The sequence below is a fragment of the Lepisosteus platostomus genome, unplaced genomic scaffold, assembly GCF_059453375.1.
Source record: "Lepisosteus platostomus isolate fLepPlt1 unplaced genomic scaffold, fLepPlt1.hap1 Scaffold_120_H1, whole genome shotgun sequence".
Lineage (NCBI taxonomy): Eukaryota > Metazoa > Chordata > Actinopteri > Semionotiformes > Lepisosteidae > Lepisosteus > Lepisosteus platostomus.
This window is the reverse complement of record NW_028291501.1, coordinates 59731-75080: the sequence shown is the minus strand read 5'-3', so window position 1 is coordinate 75080 and position 15350 is coordinate 59731. Positions and strand designations below refer to the sequence as shown.

General features: G+C 63.0%; 15 non-coding genes across 15 annotated transcripts; all 15 read right to left on the bottom strand.

Annotated features, from left to right (window-relative positions):
• Positions 1-101: 101 nt before the first annotated feature.
• Positions 102-288, bottom strand: LOC148637423 (U2 spliceosomal RNA). Its single transcript, XR_015931448.1, has one exon. It is a non-coding gene; the product is annotated as a U2 spliceosomal RNA (small nuclear RNA).
• An 841-nt stretch (positions 289-1129) lies between these two features.
• LOC148637422 (U2 spliceosomal RNA) lies at positions 1130-1320 on the bottom strand. The gene has a single exon (XR_015931383.1). It is a non-coding gene; the product is annotated as a U2 spliceosomal RNA (small nuclear RNA).
• Positions 1321-2161: 841 nt separating this feature from the next.
• On the bottom strand, positions 2162-2352 carry LOC148637421 (U2 spliceosomal RNA). The gene has a single exon (XR_015931382.1). It is a non-coding gene; the product is annotated as a U2 spliceosomal RNA (small nuclear RNA).
• Positions 2353-3223: 871 nt separating this feature from the next.
• LOC148637420 (U2 spliceosomal RNA) lies at positions 3224-3414 on the bottom strand. Its single transcript, XR_015931381.1, has one exon. It is a non-coding gene; the product is annotated as a U2 spliceosomal RNA (small nuclear RNA).
• An 841-nt stretch (positions 3415-4255) lies between these two features.
• LOC148637419 (U2 spliceosomal RNA) lies at positions 4256-4446 on the bottom strand. The gene has a single exon (XR_015931380.1). It is a non-coding gene; the product is annotated as a U2 spliceosomal RNA (small nuclear RNA).
• An 841-nt stretch (positions 4447-5287) lies between these two features.
• LOC148637418 (U2 spliceosomal RNA) lies at positions 5288-5478 on the bottom strand. The gene has a single exon (XR_015931379.1). It is a non-coding gene; the product is annotated as a U2 spliceosomal RNA (small nuclear RNA).
• An 841-nt stretch (positions 5479-6319) lies between these two features.
• On the bottom strand, positions 6320-6510 carry LOC148637417 (U2 spliceosomal RNA). The gene has a single exon (XR_015931377.1). It is a non-coding gene; the product is annotated as a U2 spliceosomal RNA (small nuclear RNA).
• Positions 6511-7339: 829 nt separating this feature from the next.
• Positions 7340-7530, bottom strand: LOC148637416 (U2 spliceosomal RNA). Its single transcript, XR_015931376.1, has one exon. It is a non-coding gene; the product is annotated as a U2 spliceosomal RNA (small nuclear RNA).
• Positions 7531-8371: 841 nt separating this feature from the next.
• On the bottom strand, positions 8372-8562 carry LOC148637415 (U2 spliceosomal RNA). The gene has a single exon (XR_015931375.1). It is a non-coding gene; the product is annotated as a U2 spliceosomal RNA (small nuclear RNA).
• An 829-nt stretch (positions 8563-9391) lies between these two features.
• LOC148637414 (U2 spliceosomal RNA) lies at positions 9392-9582 on the bottom strand. The gene has a single exon (XR_015931374.1). It is a non-coding gene; the product is annotated as a U2 spliceosomal RNA (small nuclear RNA).
• Positions 9583-10415: 833 nt separating this feature from the next.
• On the bottom strand, positions 10416-10606 carry LOC148637413 (U2 spliceosomal RNA). Its single transcript, XR_015931373.1, has one exon. It is a non-coding gene; the product is annotated as a U2 spliceosomal RNA (small nuclear RNA).
• Positions 10607-11443: 837 nt separating this feature from the next.
• Positions 11444-11634, bottom strand: LOC148637412 (U2 spliceosomal RNA). Its single transcript, XR_015931494.1, has one exon. It is a non-coding gene; the product is annotated as a U2 spliceosomal RNA (small nuclear RNA).
• An 841-nt stretch (positions 11635-12475) lies between these two features.
• LOC148637411 (U2 spliceosomal RNA) lies at positions 12476-12666 on the bottom strand. Its single transcript, XR_015931493.1, has one exon. It is a non-coding gene; the product is annotated as a U2 spliceosomal RNA (small nuclear RNA).
• Positions 12667-13499: 833 nt separating this feature from the next.
• Positions 13500-13690, bottom strand: LOC148637410 (U2 spliceosomal RNA). The gene has a single exon (XR_015931492.1). It is a non-coding gene; the product is annotated as a U2 spliceosomal RNA (small nuclear RNA).
• Positions 13691-14519: 829 nt separating this feature from the next.
• LOC148637409 (U2 spliceosomal RNA) lies at positions 14520-14710 on the bottom strand. Its single transcript, XR_015931491.1, has one exon. It is a non-coding gene; the product is annotated as a U2 spliceosomal RNA (small nuclear RNA).
• Positions 14711-15350: the final 640 nt, after the last annotated feature.

The following is a 15350-nucleotide window of genomic DNA, read 5'->3' as shown; positions in this document are numbered from 1 at the left end:
TGGGGGACGAGGGACGAGACCCGAGAAGAAGGAGCTCCAGTCCACTTCGCTCGCTCGCTCGCTCGCTAGCTACCTACGTCTGTCTTTTCACCGCTGAGAGAAGGTGGTGCACCGCTCCCGGAGGCGCTGCAATACCGGGCCGATGCGTGGAGAGGACGGAGCTCCTGATCCAGCTCCCTGTTCCAAAAATCCGTTTAATATGTGGTCCCCCGATGGGGGACGTATCAGATATTAAACTGATAAGAACAGATACTACACTTGATCTTAGCCAAAAGGCCGAGAAGCGATGCCCACAAAGGCGCGGACCGACGCGCGGGCGTTCCGCTGGCGCACAGTGGCGCAGGCCGACTCCTCTGGAGCCCGGGACCCGCGCAGCTGCCGGCCTCCCTGCAGCCAGAGGCCTGCCGCGGGACTCTGCTCCCCCTCTCTCTTGCCTGCCCGCCTGCCTTCCTGCCAGTCCCGGGCGGGGGCCCTGCTCTTTGATCTTCTGTCAACGGCCCGACAACGACCGCAGCCGCAGGGGGCGCCAGCCGCCCGGCCTCCTTAGCTTAGGCCCCTCCCACCGGCAGCAGCTGCGCCCAACCGGCTGCAAGCCAAAGCCGAGCGCCAGCACCTGCGGGCAGAGGCAAGGGGCAGCTCTCTCTCGGGAGGGAGGGAGGGACGGGGACGCGCGCGCACACACGCCTGCCTGCCTGCCTGCCGAAAAAAAAGAAAGAAAAGGTGGATATACTAAGTTTTTTGGAGGGAAAACGCCCAGCTGTCGAAAGGGGCCCGCCTGCAGGGACGGGGACGGACACGCACGCAAGCAAGCAAGCAAGCAAGCAAGCAAGCAAGCAAGCAAGCAAGCAAGCCACGCCTGCCTCCCTGGGAAAAGGCTGAAAAACCTAAGTTTTTTGGAGGGAAAACGCACGGGAGCCGAAAAGGGGGCCGGCCTGCTTGCCCAGAGAGTCGAGACGCGGGAAAGCGCACAGAGGGAGCACGGGAACCGAGAGGGCGAGAGAGAGAGACAGAACACAGAGACACACAGATGGGGGACGAGGGACGAGACCCGAGAAGAAGGAGCTCCAGTCCACTTCGCTCGCTCGCTCGCTCGCTAGCTACCTACGTCTGTCTTTTCACCGCTGAGAGAAGGTGGTGCACCGCTCCCGGAGGCGCTGCAATACCGGGCCGATGCGTGGAGAGGACGGAGCAAGCTCCTGATCCAGCTCCCTGTTCCAAAAATCCGTTTAATATGTGGTCCCCCGATGGGGGACGTATCAGATATTAAACTGATAAGAACAGATACTACACTTGATCTTAGCCAAAAGGCCGAGAAGCGATGCCCACAAAGGCGCGGACCGACGCGCGGGCGTTCCGCTGGCGCACAGTGGCGCAGGCCGACTCCTCTGGAGCCCGGGACCCGCGCAGCTGCCGGCCTCCCTGCAGCCAGAGGCCTGCCGCGGGACTCTGCTCCCCCTCTCTCTTGCCTGCCCGCCTGCCTTCCTGCCAGTCCCGGGCGGGGGCCCTGCTCTTTGATCTTCTGTCAACGGCCCGACAACGACCGCAGCCGCAGGGGGCGCCAGCCGCCCGGCCTCCTTAGCTTAGGCCCCTCCCACCGGCAGCAGCTGCGCCCAACCGGCTGCAAGCCAAAGCCGAGCGCCAGCACCTGCGGGCAGAGGCAAGGGGCAGCTCTCTCTCGGGAGGGAGGGAGGGACGGGGACGCGCGCGCACACACGCCTGCCTGCCTGCCTGCCGAAAAAAAAGAAAGAAAAGGTGGATATACTAAGTTTTTTGGAGGGAAAACGCCCAGCTGTCGAAAGGGGCCCGCCTGCAGGGACGGGGACGGACACGCACGCAAGCAAGCAAGCAAGCAAGCAAGCAAGCAAGCAAGCAAGCAAGCAAGCCACGCCTGCCTCCCTGGGAAAAGGCTGAAAAACCTAAGTTTTTTGGAGGGAAAACGCACGGGAGCCGAAAAGGGGGCCGGCCTGCTTGCCCAGAGAGTCGAGACGCGGGAAAGCGCACAGAGGGAGCACGGGAACCGAGAGGGCGAGAGAGAGAGACAGAACACAGAGACACACAGATGGGGGACGAGGGACGAGACCCGAGAAGAAGGAGCTCCAGTCCACTTCGCTCGCTCGCTCGCTCGCTAGCTACCTACGTCTGTCTTTTCACCGCTGAGAGAAGGTGGTGCACCGCTCCCGGAGGCGCTGCAATACCGGGCCGATGCGTGGAGAGGACGGAGCAAGCTCCTGATCCAGCTCCCTGTTCCAAAAATCCGTTTAATATGTGGTCCCCCGATGGGGGACGTATCAGATATTAAACTGATAAGAACAGATACTACACTTGATCTTAGCCAAAAGGCCGAGAAGCGATGCCCACAAAGGCGCGGACCGACGCGCGGGCGTTCCGCTGGCGCACAGTGGCGCAGGCCGACTCCTCTGGAGCCCGGGACCCGCGCAGCTGCCGGCCTCCCTGCAGCCAGAGGCCTGCCGCGGGACTCTGCTCCCCCTCTCTCTTGCCTGCCCGCCTGCCTTCCTGCCAGTCCCGGGCGGGGGCCCTGCTCTTTGATCTTCTGTCAACGGCCCGACAACGACCGCAGCCGCAGGGGGCGCCAGCCGCCCGGCCTCCTTAGCTTAGGCCCCTCCCACCGGCAGCAGCTGCGCCCAACCGGCTGCAAGCCAAAGCCGAGCGCCAGCACCTGCGGGCAGAGGCAAGGGGCAGCTCTCTCTCGGGAGGGAGGGAGGGACGGGGACGCGCGCGCACACACGCCTGCCTGCCTGCCTGCCGAAAAAAAAGAAAGAAAAGGTGGATATACTAAGTTTTTTGGAGGGAAAACGCCCAGCTGTCGAAAGGGGCCCGCCTGCAGGGACGGGGACGGACACGCACGCAAGCAAGCAAGCAAGCAAGCAAGCAAGCAAGCAAGCAAGCAAGCAAGCGCAAGCAAGCAAGCAAGCAAGCAAGCAAGCCACGCCTGCCTCCCTGGGAAAAGGCTGAAAAACCTAAGTTTTTTGGAGGGAAAACGCACGGGAGCCGAAAAGGGGGCCGGCCTGCTTGCCCAGAGAGTCGAGACGCGGGAAAGCGCACAGAGGGAGCACGGGAACCGAGAGGGCGAGAGAGAGAGACAGAACACAGAGACACACAGATGGGGGACGAGGGACGAGACCCGAGAAGAAGGAGCTCCAGTCCACTTCGCTCGCTCGCTCGCTCGCTAGCTACCTACGTCTGTCTTTTCACCGCTGAGAGAAGGTGGTGCACCGCTCCCGGAGGCGCTGCAATACCGGGCCGATGCGTGGAGAGGACGGAGCAAGCTCCTGATCCAGCTCCCTGTTCCAAAAATCCGTTTAATATGTGGTCCCCCGATGGGGGACGTATCAGATATTAAACTGATAAGAACAGATACTACACTTGATCTTAGCCAAAAGGCCGAGAAGCGATGCCCACAAAGGCGCGGACCGACGCGCGGGCGTTCCGCTGGCGCACAGTGGCGCAGGCCGACTCCTCTGGAGCCCGGGACCCGCGCAGCTGCCGGCCTCCCTGCAGCCAGAGGCCTGCCGCGGGACTCTGCTCCCCCTCTCTCTTGCCTGCCCGCCTGCCTTCCTGCCAGTCCCGGGCGGGGGCCCTGCTCTTTGATCTTCTGTCAACGGCCCGACAACGACCGCAGCCGCAGGGGGCGCCAGCCGCCCGGCCTCCTTAGCTTAGGCCCCTCCCACCGGCAGCAGCTGCGCCCAACCGGCTGCAAGCCAAAGCCGAGCGCCAGCACCTGCGGGCAGAGGCAAGGGGCAGCTCTCTCTCGGGAGGGAGGGAGGGACGGGGACGCGCGCGCACACACGCCTGCCTGCCTGCCTGCCGAAAAAAAAGAAAGAAAAGGTGGATATACTAAGTTTTTTGGAGGGAAAACGCCCAGCTGTCGAAAGGGGCCCGCCTGCAGGGACGGGGACGGACACGCACGCAAGCAAGCAAGCAAGCAAGCAAGCAAGCAAGCAAGCAAGCAAGCAAGCCACGCCTGCCTCCCTGGGAAAAGGCTGAAAAACCTAAGTTTTTTGGAGGGAAAACGCACGGGAGCCGAAAAGGGGGCCGGCCTGCTTGCCCAGAGAGTCGAGACGCGGGAAAGCGCACAGAGGGAGCACGGGAACCGAGAGGGCGAGAGAGAGAGACAGAACACAGAGACACACAGATGGGGGACGAGGGACGAGACCCGAGAAGAAGGAGCTCCAGTCCACTTCGCTCGCTCGCTCGCTCGCTAGCTACCTACGTCTGTCTTTTCACCGCTGAGAGAAGGTGGTGCACCGCTCCCGGAGGCGCTGCAATACCGGGCCGATGCGTGGAGAGGACGGAGCAAGCTCCTGATCCAGCTCCCTGTTCCAAAAATCCGTTTAATATGTGGTCCCCCGATGGGGGACGTATCAGATATTAAACTGATAAGAACAGATACTACACTTGATCTTAGCCAAAAGGCCGAGAAGCGATGCCCACAAAGGCGCGGACCGACGCGCGGGCGTTCCGCTGGCGCACAGTGGCGCAGGCCGACTCCTCTGGAGCCCGGGACCCGCGCAGCTGCCGGCCTCCCTGCAGCCAGAGGCCTGCCGCGGGACTCTGCTCCCCCTCTCTCTTGCCTGCCCGCCTGCCTTCCTGCCAGTCCCGGGCGGGGGCCCTGCTCTTTGATCTTCTGTCAACGGCCCGACAACGACCGCAGCCGCAGGGGGCGCCAGCCGCCCGGCCTCCTTAGCTTAGGCCCCTCCCACCGGCAGCAGCTGCGCCCAACCGGCTGCAAGCCAAAGCCGAGCGCCAGCACCTGCGGGCAGAGGCAAGGGGCAGCTCTCTCTCGGGAGGGAGGGAGGGACGGGGACGCGCGCGCACACACGCCTGCCTGCCTGCCTGCCGAAAAAAAAGAAAGAAAAGGTGGATATACTAAGTTTTTTGGAGGGAAAACGCCCAGCTGTCGAAAGGGGCCCGCCTGCAGGGACGGGGACGGACACGCACGCAAGCAAGCAAGCAAGCAAGCAAGCAAGCAAGCAAGCAAGCAAGCAAGCCACGCCTGCCTCCCTGGGAAAAGGCTGAAAAACCTAAGTTTTTTGGAGGGAAAACGCACGGGAGCCGAAAAGGGGGCCGGCCTGCTTGCCCAGAGAGTCGAGACGCGGGAAAGCGCACAGAGGGAGCACGGGAACCGAGAGGGCGAGAGAGAGAGACAGAACACAGAGACACACAGATGGGGGACGAGGGACGAGACCCGAGAAGAAGGAGCTCCAGTCCACTTCGCTCGCTCGCTCGCTCGCTAGCTACCTACGTCTGTCTTTTCACCGCTGAGAGAAGGTGGTGCACCGCTCCCGGAGGCGCTGCAATACCGGGCCGATGCGTGGAGAGGACGGAGCAAGCTCCTGATCCAGCTCCCTGTTCCAAAAATCCGTTTAATATGTGGTCCCCCGATGGGGGACGTATCAGATATTAAACTGATAAGAACAGATACTACACTTGATCTTAGCCAAAAGGCCGAGAAGCGATGCCCACAAAGGCGCGGACCGACGCGCGGGCGTTCCGCTGGCGCACAGTGGCGCAGGCCGACTCCTCTGGAGCCCGGGACCCGCGCAGCTGCCGGCCTCCCTGCAGCCAGAGGCCTGCCGCGGGACTCTGCTCCCCCTCTCTCTTGCCTGCCCGCCTGCCTTCCTGCCAGTCCCGGGCGGGGGCCCTGCTCTTTGATCTTCTGTCAACGGCCCGACAACGACCGCAGCCGCAGGGGGCGCCAGCCGCCCGGCCTCCTTAGCTTAGGCCCCTCCCACCGGCAGCAGCTGCGCCCAACCGGCTGCAAGCCAAAGCCGAGCGCCAGCACCTGCGGGCAGAGGCAAGGGGCAGCTCTCTCTCGGGAGGGAGGGAGGGACGGGGACGCGCGCGCACACACGCCTGCCTGCCTGCCTGCCGAAAAAAAAGAAAGAAAAGGTGGATATACTAAGTTTTTTGGAGGGAAAACGCCCAGCTGTCGAAAGGGGCCCGCCTGCAGGGACGGGGACGGACACGCACGCAAGCAAGCAAGCAAGCAAGCAAGCAAGCAAGCAAGCAAGCAAGCAAGCCACGCCTGCCTCCCTGGGAAAAGGCTGAAAAACCTAAGTTTTTTGGAGGGAAAACGCACGGGAGCCGAAAAGGGGGCCGGCCTGCTTGCCCAGAGAGTCGAGACGCGGGAAAGCGCACAGAGGGAGCACGGGAACCGAGAGGGCGAGAGAGAGAGACAGAACACAGAGACACACAGATGGGGGACGAGGGACGAGACCCGAGAAGAAGGAGCTCCAGTCCACTTCGCTCGCTCGCTCGCTCGCTAGCTACCTACGTCTGTCTTTTCACCGCTGAGAGAAGGTGGTGCACCGCTCCCGGAGGCGCTGCAATACCGGGCCGATGCGTGGAGAGGACGGAGCAAGCTCCTGATCCAGCTCCCTGTTCCAAAAATCCGTTTAATATGTGGTCCCCCGATGGGGGACGTATCAGATATTAAACTGATAAGAACAGATACTACACTTGATCTTAGCCAAAAGGCCGAGAAGCGATGCCCACAAAGGCGCGGACCGACGCGCGGGCGTTCCGCTGGCGCACAGTGGCGCAGGCCGACTCCTCTGGAGCCCGGGACCCGCGCAGCTGCCGGCCTCCCTGCAGCCAGAGGCCTGCCGCGGGACTCTGCTCCCCCTCTCTCTTGCCTGCCCGCCTGCCTTCCTGCCAGTCCCGGGCGGGGGCCCTGCTCTTTGATCTTCTGTCAACGGCCCGACAACGACCGCAGCCGCAGGGGGCGCCAGCCGCCCGGCCTCCTTAGCTTAGGCCCCTCCCACCGGCAGCAGCTGCGCCCAACCGGCTGCAAGCCAAAGCCGAGCGCCAGCACCTGCGGGCAGAGGCAAGGGGCAGCTCTCTCTCGGGAGGGAGGGAGGGACGGGGACGCGCGCGCACACACGCCTGCCTGCCTGCCTGCCGAAAAAAAAGAAAGAAAAGGTGGATATACTAAGTTTTTTGGAGGGAAAACGCCCAGCTGTCGAAAGGGGCCCGCCTGCAGGGACGGGGACGGACACGCACGCAAGCAAGCAAGCAAGCAAGCAAGCAAGCAAGCAAGCCACGCCTGCCTCCCTGGGAAAAGGCTGAAAAACCTAAGTTTTTTGGAGGGAAAACGCACGGGAGCCGAAAAGGGGGCCGGCCTGCTTGCCCAGAGAGTCGAGACGCGGGAAAGCGCACAGAGGGAGCACGGGAACCGAGAGGGCGAGAGAGAGAGACAGAACACAGAGACACACAGATGGGGGACGAGGGACGAGACCCGAGAAGAAGGAGCTCCAGTCCACTTCGCTCGCTCGCTCGCTCGCTAGCTACCTACGTCTGTCTTTTCACCGCTGAGAGAAGGTGGTGCACCGCTCCCGGAGGCGCTGCAATACCGGGCCGATGCGTGGAGAGGACGGAGCAAGCTCCTGATCCAGCTCCCTGTTCCAAAAATCCGTTTAATATGTGGTCCCCCGATGGGGGACGTATCAGATATTAAACTGATAAGAACAGATACTACACTTGATCTTAGCCAAAAGGCCGAGAAGCGATGCCCACAAAGGCGCGGACCGACGCGCGGGCGTTCCGCTGGCGCACAGTGGCGCAGGCCGACTCCTCTGGAGCCCGGGACCCGCGCAGCTGCCGGCCTCCCTGCAGCCAGAGGCCTGCCGCGGGACTCTGCTCCCCCTCTCTCTTGCCTGCCCGCCTGCCTTCCTGCCAGTCCCGGGCGGGGGCCCTGCTCTTTGATCTTCTGTCAACGGCCCGACAACGACCGCAGCCGCAGGGGGCGCCAGCCGCCCGGCCTCCTTAGCTTAGGCCCCTCCCACCGGCAGCAGCTGCGCCCAACCGGCTGCAAGCCAAAGCCGAGCGCCAGCACCTGCGGGCAGAGGCAAGGGGCAGCTCTCTCTCGGGAGGGAGGGAGGGACGGGGACGCGCGCGCACACACGCCTGCCTGCCTGCCTGCCGAAAAAAAAGAAAGAAAAGGTGGATATACTAAGTTTTTTGGAGGGAAAACGCCCAGCTGTCGAAAGGGGCCCGCCTGCAGGGACGGGGACGGACACGCACGCAAGCAAGCAAGCAAGCAAGCAAGCAAGCAAGCAAGCAAGCAAGCAAGCCACGCCTGCCTCCCTGGGAAAAGGCTGAAAAACCTAAGTTTTTTGGAGGGAAAACGCACGGGAGCCGAAAAGGGGGCCGGCCTGCTTGCCCAGAGAGTCGAGACGCGGGAAAGCGCACAGAGGGAGCACGGGAACCGAGAGGGCGAGAGAGAGAGACAGAACACAGAGACACACAGATGGGGGACGAGGGACGAGACCCGAGAAGAAGGAGCTCCAGTCCACTTCGCTCGCTCGCTCGCTCGCTAGCTACCTACGTCTGTCTTTTCACCGCTGAGAGAAGGTGGTGCACCGCTCCCGGAGGCGCTGCAATACCGGGCCGATGCGTGGAGAGGACGGAGCAAGCTCCTGATCCAGCTCCCTGTTCCAAAAATCCGTTTAATATGTGGTCCCCCGATGGGGGACGTATCAGATATTAAACTGATAAGAACAGATACTACACTTGATCTTAGCCAAAAGGCCGAGAAGCGATGCCCACAAAGGCGCGGACCGACGCGCGGGCGTTCCGCTGGCGCACAGTGGCGCAGGCCGACTCCTCTGGAGCCCGGGACCCGCGCAGCTGCCGGCCTCCCTGCAGCCAGAGGCCTGCCGCGGGACTCTGCTCCCCCTCTCTCTTGCCTGCCCGCCTGCCTTCCTGCCAGTCCCGGGCGGGGGCCCTGCTCTTTGATCTTCTGTCAACGGCCCGACAACGACCGCAGCCGCAGGGGGCGCCAGCCGCCCGGCCTCCTTAGCTTAGGCCCCTCCCACCGGCAGCAGCTGCGCCCAACCGGCTGCAAGCCAAAGCCGAGCGCCAGCACCTGCGGGCAGAGGCAAGGGGCAGCTCTCTCTCGGGAGGGAGGGAGGGACGGGGACGCGCGCGCACACACGCCTGCCTGCCTGCCTGCCGAAAAAAAAGAAAGAAAAGGTGGATATACTAAGTTTTTTGGAGGGAAAACGCCCAGCTGTCGAAAGGGGCCCGCCTGCAGGGACGGGGACGGACACGCACGCAAGCAAGCAAGCAAGCAAGCAAGCAAGCAAGCAAGCCACGCCTGCCTCCCTGGGAAAAGGCTGAAAAACCTAAGTTTTTTGGAGGGAAAACGCACGGGAGCCGAAAAGGGGGCCGGCCTGCTTGCCCAGAGAGTCGAGACGCGGGAAAGCGCACAGAGGGAGCACGGGAACCGAGAGGGCGAGAGAGAGAGACAGAACACAGAGACACACAGATGGGGGACGAGGGACGAGACCCGAGAAGAAGGAGCTCCAGTCCACTTCGCTCGCTCGCTCGCTCGCTAGCTACCTACGTCTGTCTTTTCACCGCTGAGAGAAGGTGGTGCACCGCTCCCGGAGGCGCTGCAATACCGGGCCGATGCGTGGAGAGGACGGAGCAAGCTCCTGATCCAGCTCCCTGTTCCAAAAATCCGTTTAATATGTGGTCCCCCGATGGGGGACGTATCAGATATTAAACTGATAAGAACAGATACTACACTTGATCTTAGCCAAAAGGCCGAGAAGCGATGCCCACAAAGGCGCGGACCGACGCGCGGGCGTTCCGCTGGCGCACAGTGGCGCAGGCCGACTCCTCTGGAGCCCGGGACCCGCGCAGCTGCCGGCCTCCCTGCAGCCAGAGGCCTGCCGCGGGACTCTGCTCCCCCTCTCTCTTGCCTGCCCGCCTGCCTTCCTGCCAGTCCCGGGCGGGGGCCCTGCTCTTTGATCTTCTGTCAACGGCCCGACAACGACCGCAGCCGCAGGGGGCGCCAGCCGCCCGGCCTCCTTAGCTTAGGCCCCTCCCACCGGCAGCAGCTGCGCCCAACCGGCTGCAAGCCAAAGCCGAGCGCCAGCACCTGCGGGCAGAGGCAAGGGGCAGCTCTCTCTCGGGAGGGAGGGAGGGACGGGGACGCGCGCGCACACACGCCTGCCTGCCTGCCTGCCGAAAAAAAAGAAAGAAAAGGTGGATATACTAAGTTTTTTGGAGGGAAAACGCCCAGCTGTCGAAAGGGGCCCGCCTGCAGGGACGGGGACGGACACGCACGCAAGCAAGCAAGCAAGCAAGCAAGCAAGCAAGCAAGCAAGCCACGCCTGCCTCCCTGGGAAAAGGCTGAAAAACCTAAGTTTTTTGGAGGGAAAACGCACGGGAGCCGAAAAGGGGGCCGGCCTGCTTGCCCAGAGAGTCGAGACGCGGGAAAGCGCACAGAGGGAGCACGGGAACCGAGAGGGCGAGAGAGAGAGACAGAACACAGAGACACACAGATGGGGGACGAGGGACGAGACCCGAGAAGAAGGAGCTCCAGTCCACTTCGCTCGCTCGCTCGCTCGCTAGCTACCTACGTCTGTCTTTTCACCGCTGAGAGAAGGTGGTGCACCGCTCCCGGAGGCGCTGCAATACCGGGCCGATGCGTGGAGAGGACGGAGCAAGCTCCTGATCCAGCTCCCTGTTCCAAAAATCCGTTTAATATGTGGTCCCCCGATGGGGGACGTATCAGATATTAAACTGATAAGAACAGATACTACACTTGATCTTAGCCAAAAGGCCGAGAAGCGATGCCCACAAAGGCGCGGACCGACGCGCGGGCGTTCCGCTGGCGCACAGTGGCGCAGGCCGACTCCTCTGGAGCCCGGGACCCGCGCAGCTGCCGGCCTCCCTGCAGCCAGAGGCCTGCCGCGGGACTCTGCTCCCCCTCTCTCTTGCCTGCCCGCCTGCCTTCCTGCCAGTCCCGGGCGGGGGCCCTGCTCTTTGATCTTCTGTCAACGGCCCGACAACGACCGCAGCCGCAGGGGGCGCCAGCCGCCCGGCCTCCTTAGCTTAGGCCCCTCCCACCGGCAGCAGCTGCGCCCAACCGGCTGCAAGCCAAAGCCGAGCGCCAGCACCTGCGGGCAGAGGCAAGGGGCAGCTCTCTCTCGGGAGGGAGGGAGGGACGGGGACGCGCGCGCACACACGCCTGCCTGCCTGCCTGCCGAAAAAAAAGAAAGAAAAGGTGGATATACTAAGTTTTTTGGAGGGAAAACGCCCAGCTGTCGAAAGGGGCCCGCCTGCAGGGACGGGGACGGACACGCACGCAAGCAAGCAAGCAAGCAAGCAAGCAAGCAAGCAAGCAAGCAAGCCACGCCTGCCTCCCTGGGAAAAGGCTGAAAAACCTAAGTTTTTTGGAGGGAAAACGCACGGGAGCCGAAAAGGGGGCCGGCCTGCTTGCCCAGAGAGTCGAGACGCGGGAAAGCGCACAGAGGGAGCACGGGAACCGAGAGGGCGAGAGAGAGAGACAGAACACAGAGACACACAGATGGGGGACGAGGGACGAGACCCGAGAAGAAGGAGCTCCAGTCCACTTCGCTCGCTCGCTCGCTCGCTAGCTACCTACGTCTGTCTTTTCACCGCTGAGAGAAGGTGGTGCACCGCTCCCGGAGGCGCTGCAATACCGGGCCGATGCGTGGAGAGGACGGAGCAAGCTCCTGATCCAGCTCCCTGTTCCAAAAATCCGTTTAATATGTGGTCCCCCGATGGGGGACGTATCAGATATTAAACTGATAAGAACAGATACTACACTTGATCTTAGCCAAAAGGCCGAGAAGCGATGCCCACAAAGGCGCGGACCGACGCGCGGGCGTTCCGCTGGCGCACAGTGGCGCAGGCCGACTCCTCTGGAGCCCGGGACCCGCGCAGCTGCCGGCCTCCCTGCAGCCAGAGGCCTGCCGCGGGACTCTGCTCCCCCTCTCTCTTGCCTGCCCGCCTGCCTTCCTGCCAGTCCCGGGCGGGGGCCCTGCTCTTTGATCTTCTGTCAACGGCCCGACAACGACCGCAGCCGCAGGGGGCGCCAGCCGCCCGGCCTCCTTAGCTTAGGCCCCTCCCACCGGCAGCAGCTGCGCCCAACCGGCTGCAAGCCAAAGCCGAGCGCCAGCACCTGCGGGCAGAGGCAAGGGGCAGCTCTCTCTCGGGAGGGAGGGAGGGACGGGGACGCGCGCGCACACACGCCTGCCTGCCTGCCTGCCGAAAAAAAAGAAAGAAAAGGTGGATATACTAAGTTTTTTGGAGGGAAAACGCCCAGCTGTCGAAAGGGGCCCGCCTGCAGGGACGGGGACGGACACGCACGCAAGCAAGCAAGCAAGCAAGCAAGCAAGCAAGCAAGCAAGCAAGCAAGCCACGCCTGCCTCCCTGGGAAAAGGCTGAAAAACCTAAGTTTTTTGGAGGGAAAACGCACGGGAGCCGAAAAGGGGGCCGGCCTGCTTGCCCAGAGAGTCGAGACGCGGGAAAGCGCACAGAGGGAGCACGGGAACCGAGAGGGCGAGAGAGAGAGACAGAACACAGAGACACACAGATGGGGGACGAGGGACGAGACCCGAGAAGAAGGAGCTCCAGTCCACTTCGCTCGCTCGCTCGCTCGCTAGCTACCTACGTCTGTCTTTTCACCGCTGAGAGAAGGTGGTGCACCGCTCCCGGAGGCGCTGCAATACCGGGCCGATGCGTGGAGAGGACGGAGCAAGCTCCTGATCCAGCTCCCTGTTCCAAAAATCCGTTTAATATGTGGTCCCCCGATGGGGGACGTATCAGATATTAAACTGATAAGAACAGATACTACACTTGATCTTAGCCAAAAGGCCGAGAAGCGATGCCCACAAAGGCGCGGACCGACGCGCGGGCGTTCCGCTGGCGCACAGTGGCGCAGGCCGACTCCTCTGGAGCCCGGGACCCGCGCAGCTGCCGGCCTCCCTGCAGCCAGAGGCCTGCCGCGGGACTCTGCTCCCCCTCTCTCTTGCCTGCCCGCCTGCCTTCCTGCCAGTCCCGGGCGGGGGCCCTGCTCTTTGATCTTCTGTCAACGGCCCGACAACGACCGCAGCCGCAGGGGGCGCCAGCCGCCCGGCCTCCTTAGCTTAGGCCCCTCCCACCGGCAGCAGCTGCGCCCAACCGGCTGCAAGCCAAAGCCGAGCGCCAGCACCTGCGGGCAGAGGCAAGGGGCAGCTCTCTCTCGGGAGGGAGGGAGGGACGGGGACGCGCGCGCACACACGCCTGCCTGCCTGCCTGCCGAAAAAAAAGAAAGAAAAGGTGGATATACTAAGTTTTTTGGAGGGAAAACGCCCAGCTGTCGAAAGGGGCCCGCCTGCAGGGACGGGGACGGACACGCACGCAAGCAAGCAAGCAAGCAAGCAAGCAAGCAAGCAAGCAAGCCACGCCTGCCTCCCTGGGAAAAGGCTGAAAAACCTAAGTTTTTTGGAGGGAAAACGCACGGGAGCCGAAAAGGGGGCCGGCCTGCTTGCCCAGAGAGTCGAGACGCGGGAAAGCGCACAGAGGGAGCACGGGAACCGAGAGGGCGAGAGAGAGAGACAGAACACAGAGACACACAGATGGGGGACGAGGGACGAGACCCGAGAAGAAGGAGCTCCAGTCCACTTCGCTCGCTCGCTCGCTCGCTAGCTACCTACGTCTGTCTTTTCACCGCTGAGAGAAGGTGGTGCACCGCTCCCGGAGGCGCTGCAATACCGGGCCGATGCGTGGAGAGGACGGAGCAAGCTCCTGATCCAGCTCCCTGTTCCAAAAATCCGTTTAATATGTGGTCCCCCGATGGGGGACGTATCAGATATTAAACTGATAAGAACAGATACTACACTTGATCTTAGCCAAAAGGCCGAGAAGCGATGCCCACAAAGGCGCGGACCGACGCGCGGGCGTTCCGCTGGCGCACAGTGGCGCAGGCCGACTCCTCTGGAGCCCGGGACCCGCGCAGCTGCCGGCCTCCCTGCAGCCAGAGGCCTGCCGCGGGACTCTGCTCCCCCTCTCTCTTGCCTGCCCGCCTGCCTTCCTGCCAGTCCCGGGCGGGGGCCCTGCTCTTTGATCTTCTGTCAACGGCCCGACAACGACCGCAGCCGCAGGGGGCGCCAGCCGCCCGGCCTCCTTAGCTTAGGCCCCTCCCACCGGCAGCAGCTGCGCCCAACCGGCTGCAAGCCAAAGCCGAGCGCCAGCACCTGCGGGCAGAGGCAAGGGGCAGCTCTCTCTCGGGAGGGAGGGAGGGACGGGGACGCGCGCGCACACACGCCTGCCTGCCTGCCTGCCGAAAAAAAAGAAAGAAAAGGTGGATATACTAAGTTTTTTGGAGGGAAAACGCCCAGCTGTCGAAAGGGGCCCGCCTGCAGGGACGGGGACGGACACGCACGCAAGCAAGCAAGCAAGCAAGCAAGCAAGCAAGCAAGCCACGCCTGCCTCCCTGGGAAAAGGCTGAAAAACCTAAGTTTTTTGGAGGGAAAACGCACGGGAGCCGAAAAGGGGGCCGGCCTGCTTGCCCAGAGAGTCGAGACGCGGGAAAGCGCACAGAGGGAGCACGGGAACCGAGAGGGCGAGAGAGAGAGACAGAACACAGAGACACACAGATGGGGGACGAGGGACGAGACCCGAGAAGAAGGAGCTCCAGTCCACTTCGCTCGCTCGCTCGCTCGCTAGCTACCTACGTCTGTCTTTTCACCGCTGAGAGAAGGTGGTGCACCGCTCCCGGAGGCGCTGCAATACCGGGCCGATGCGTGGAGAGGACGGAGCAAGCTCCTGATCCAGCTCCCTGTTCCAAAAATCCGTTTAATATGTGGTCCCCCGATGGGGGACGTATCAGATATTAAACTGATAAGAACAGATACTACACTTGATCTTAGCCAAAAGGCCGAGAAGCGATGCCCACAAAGGCGCGGACCGACGCGCGGGCGTTCCGCTGGCGCACAGTGGCGCAGGCCGACTCCTCTGGAGCCCGGGACCCGCGCAGCTGCCGGCCTCCCTGCAGCCAGAGGCCTGCCGCGGGACTCTGCTCCCCCTCTCTCTTGCCTGCCCGCCTGCCTTCCTGCCAGTCCCGGGCGGGGGCCCTGCTCTTTGATCTTCTGTCAACGGCCCGACAACGACCGCAGCCGCAGGGGGCGCCAGCCGCCCGGCCTCCTTAGCTTAGGCCCCTCCCACCGGCAGCAGCTGCGCCCAACCGGCTGCAAGCCAAAGCCGAGCGCCAGCACCTGCGGGCAGAGGCAAGGGGCAGCTCTCTCTCGGGAGGGAGGGAGGGACGGGGACGCGCGCGCACACACGCCTGCCTGCCTGCCTGCCGAAAAAAAAGAAAGAAAAGGTGGATATACTAAGTTTTTTGGAGGGAAAACGCCCAGCTGTCGAAAGGGGCCCGCCTGCAGGGACGGGGACGGACACGCACGCAAGCAAGCAAGCAAGCAAGCAAGCAAGCAAGCAAGCAAGCAAGCCACGCCTGCCTCCCTGGGAAAAGGCTGAAAAACCTAAGTTTTTTGGAGGGAAAACGCACGGGAGCCGAAAAGGGGGCCGGC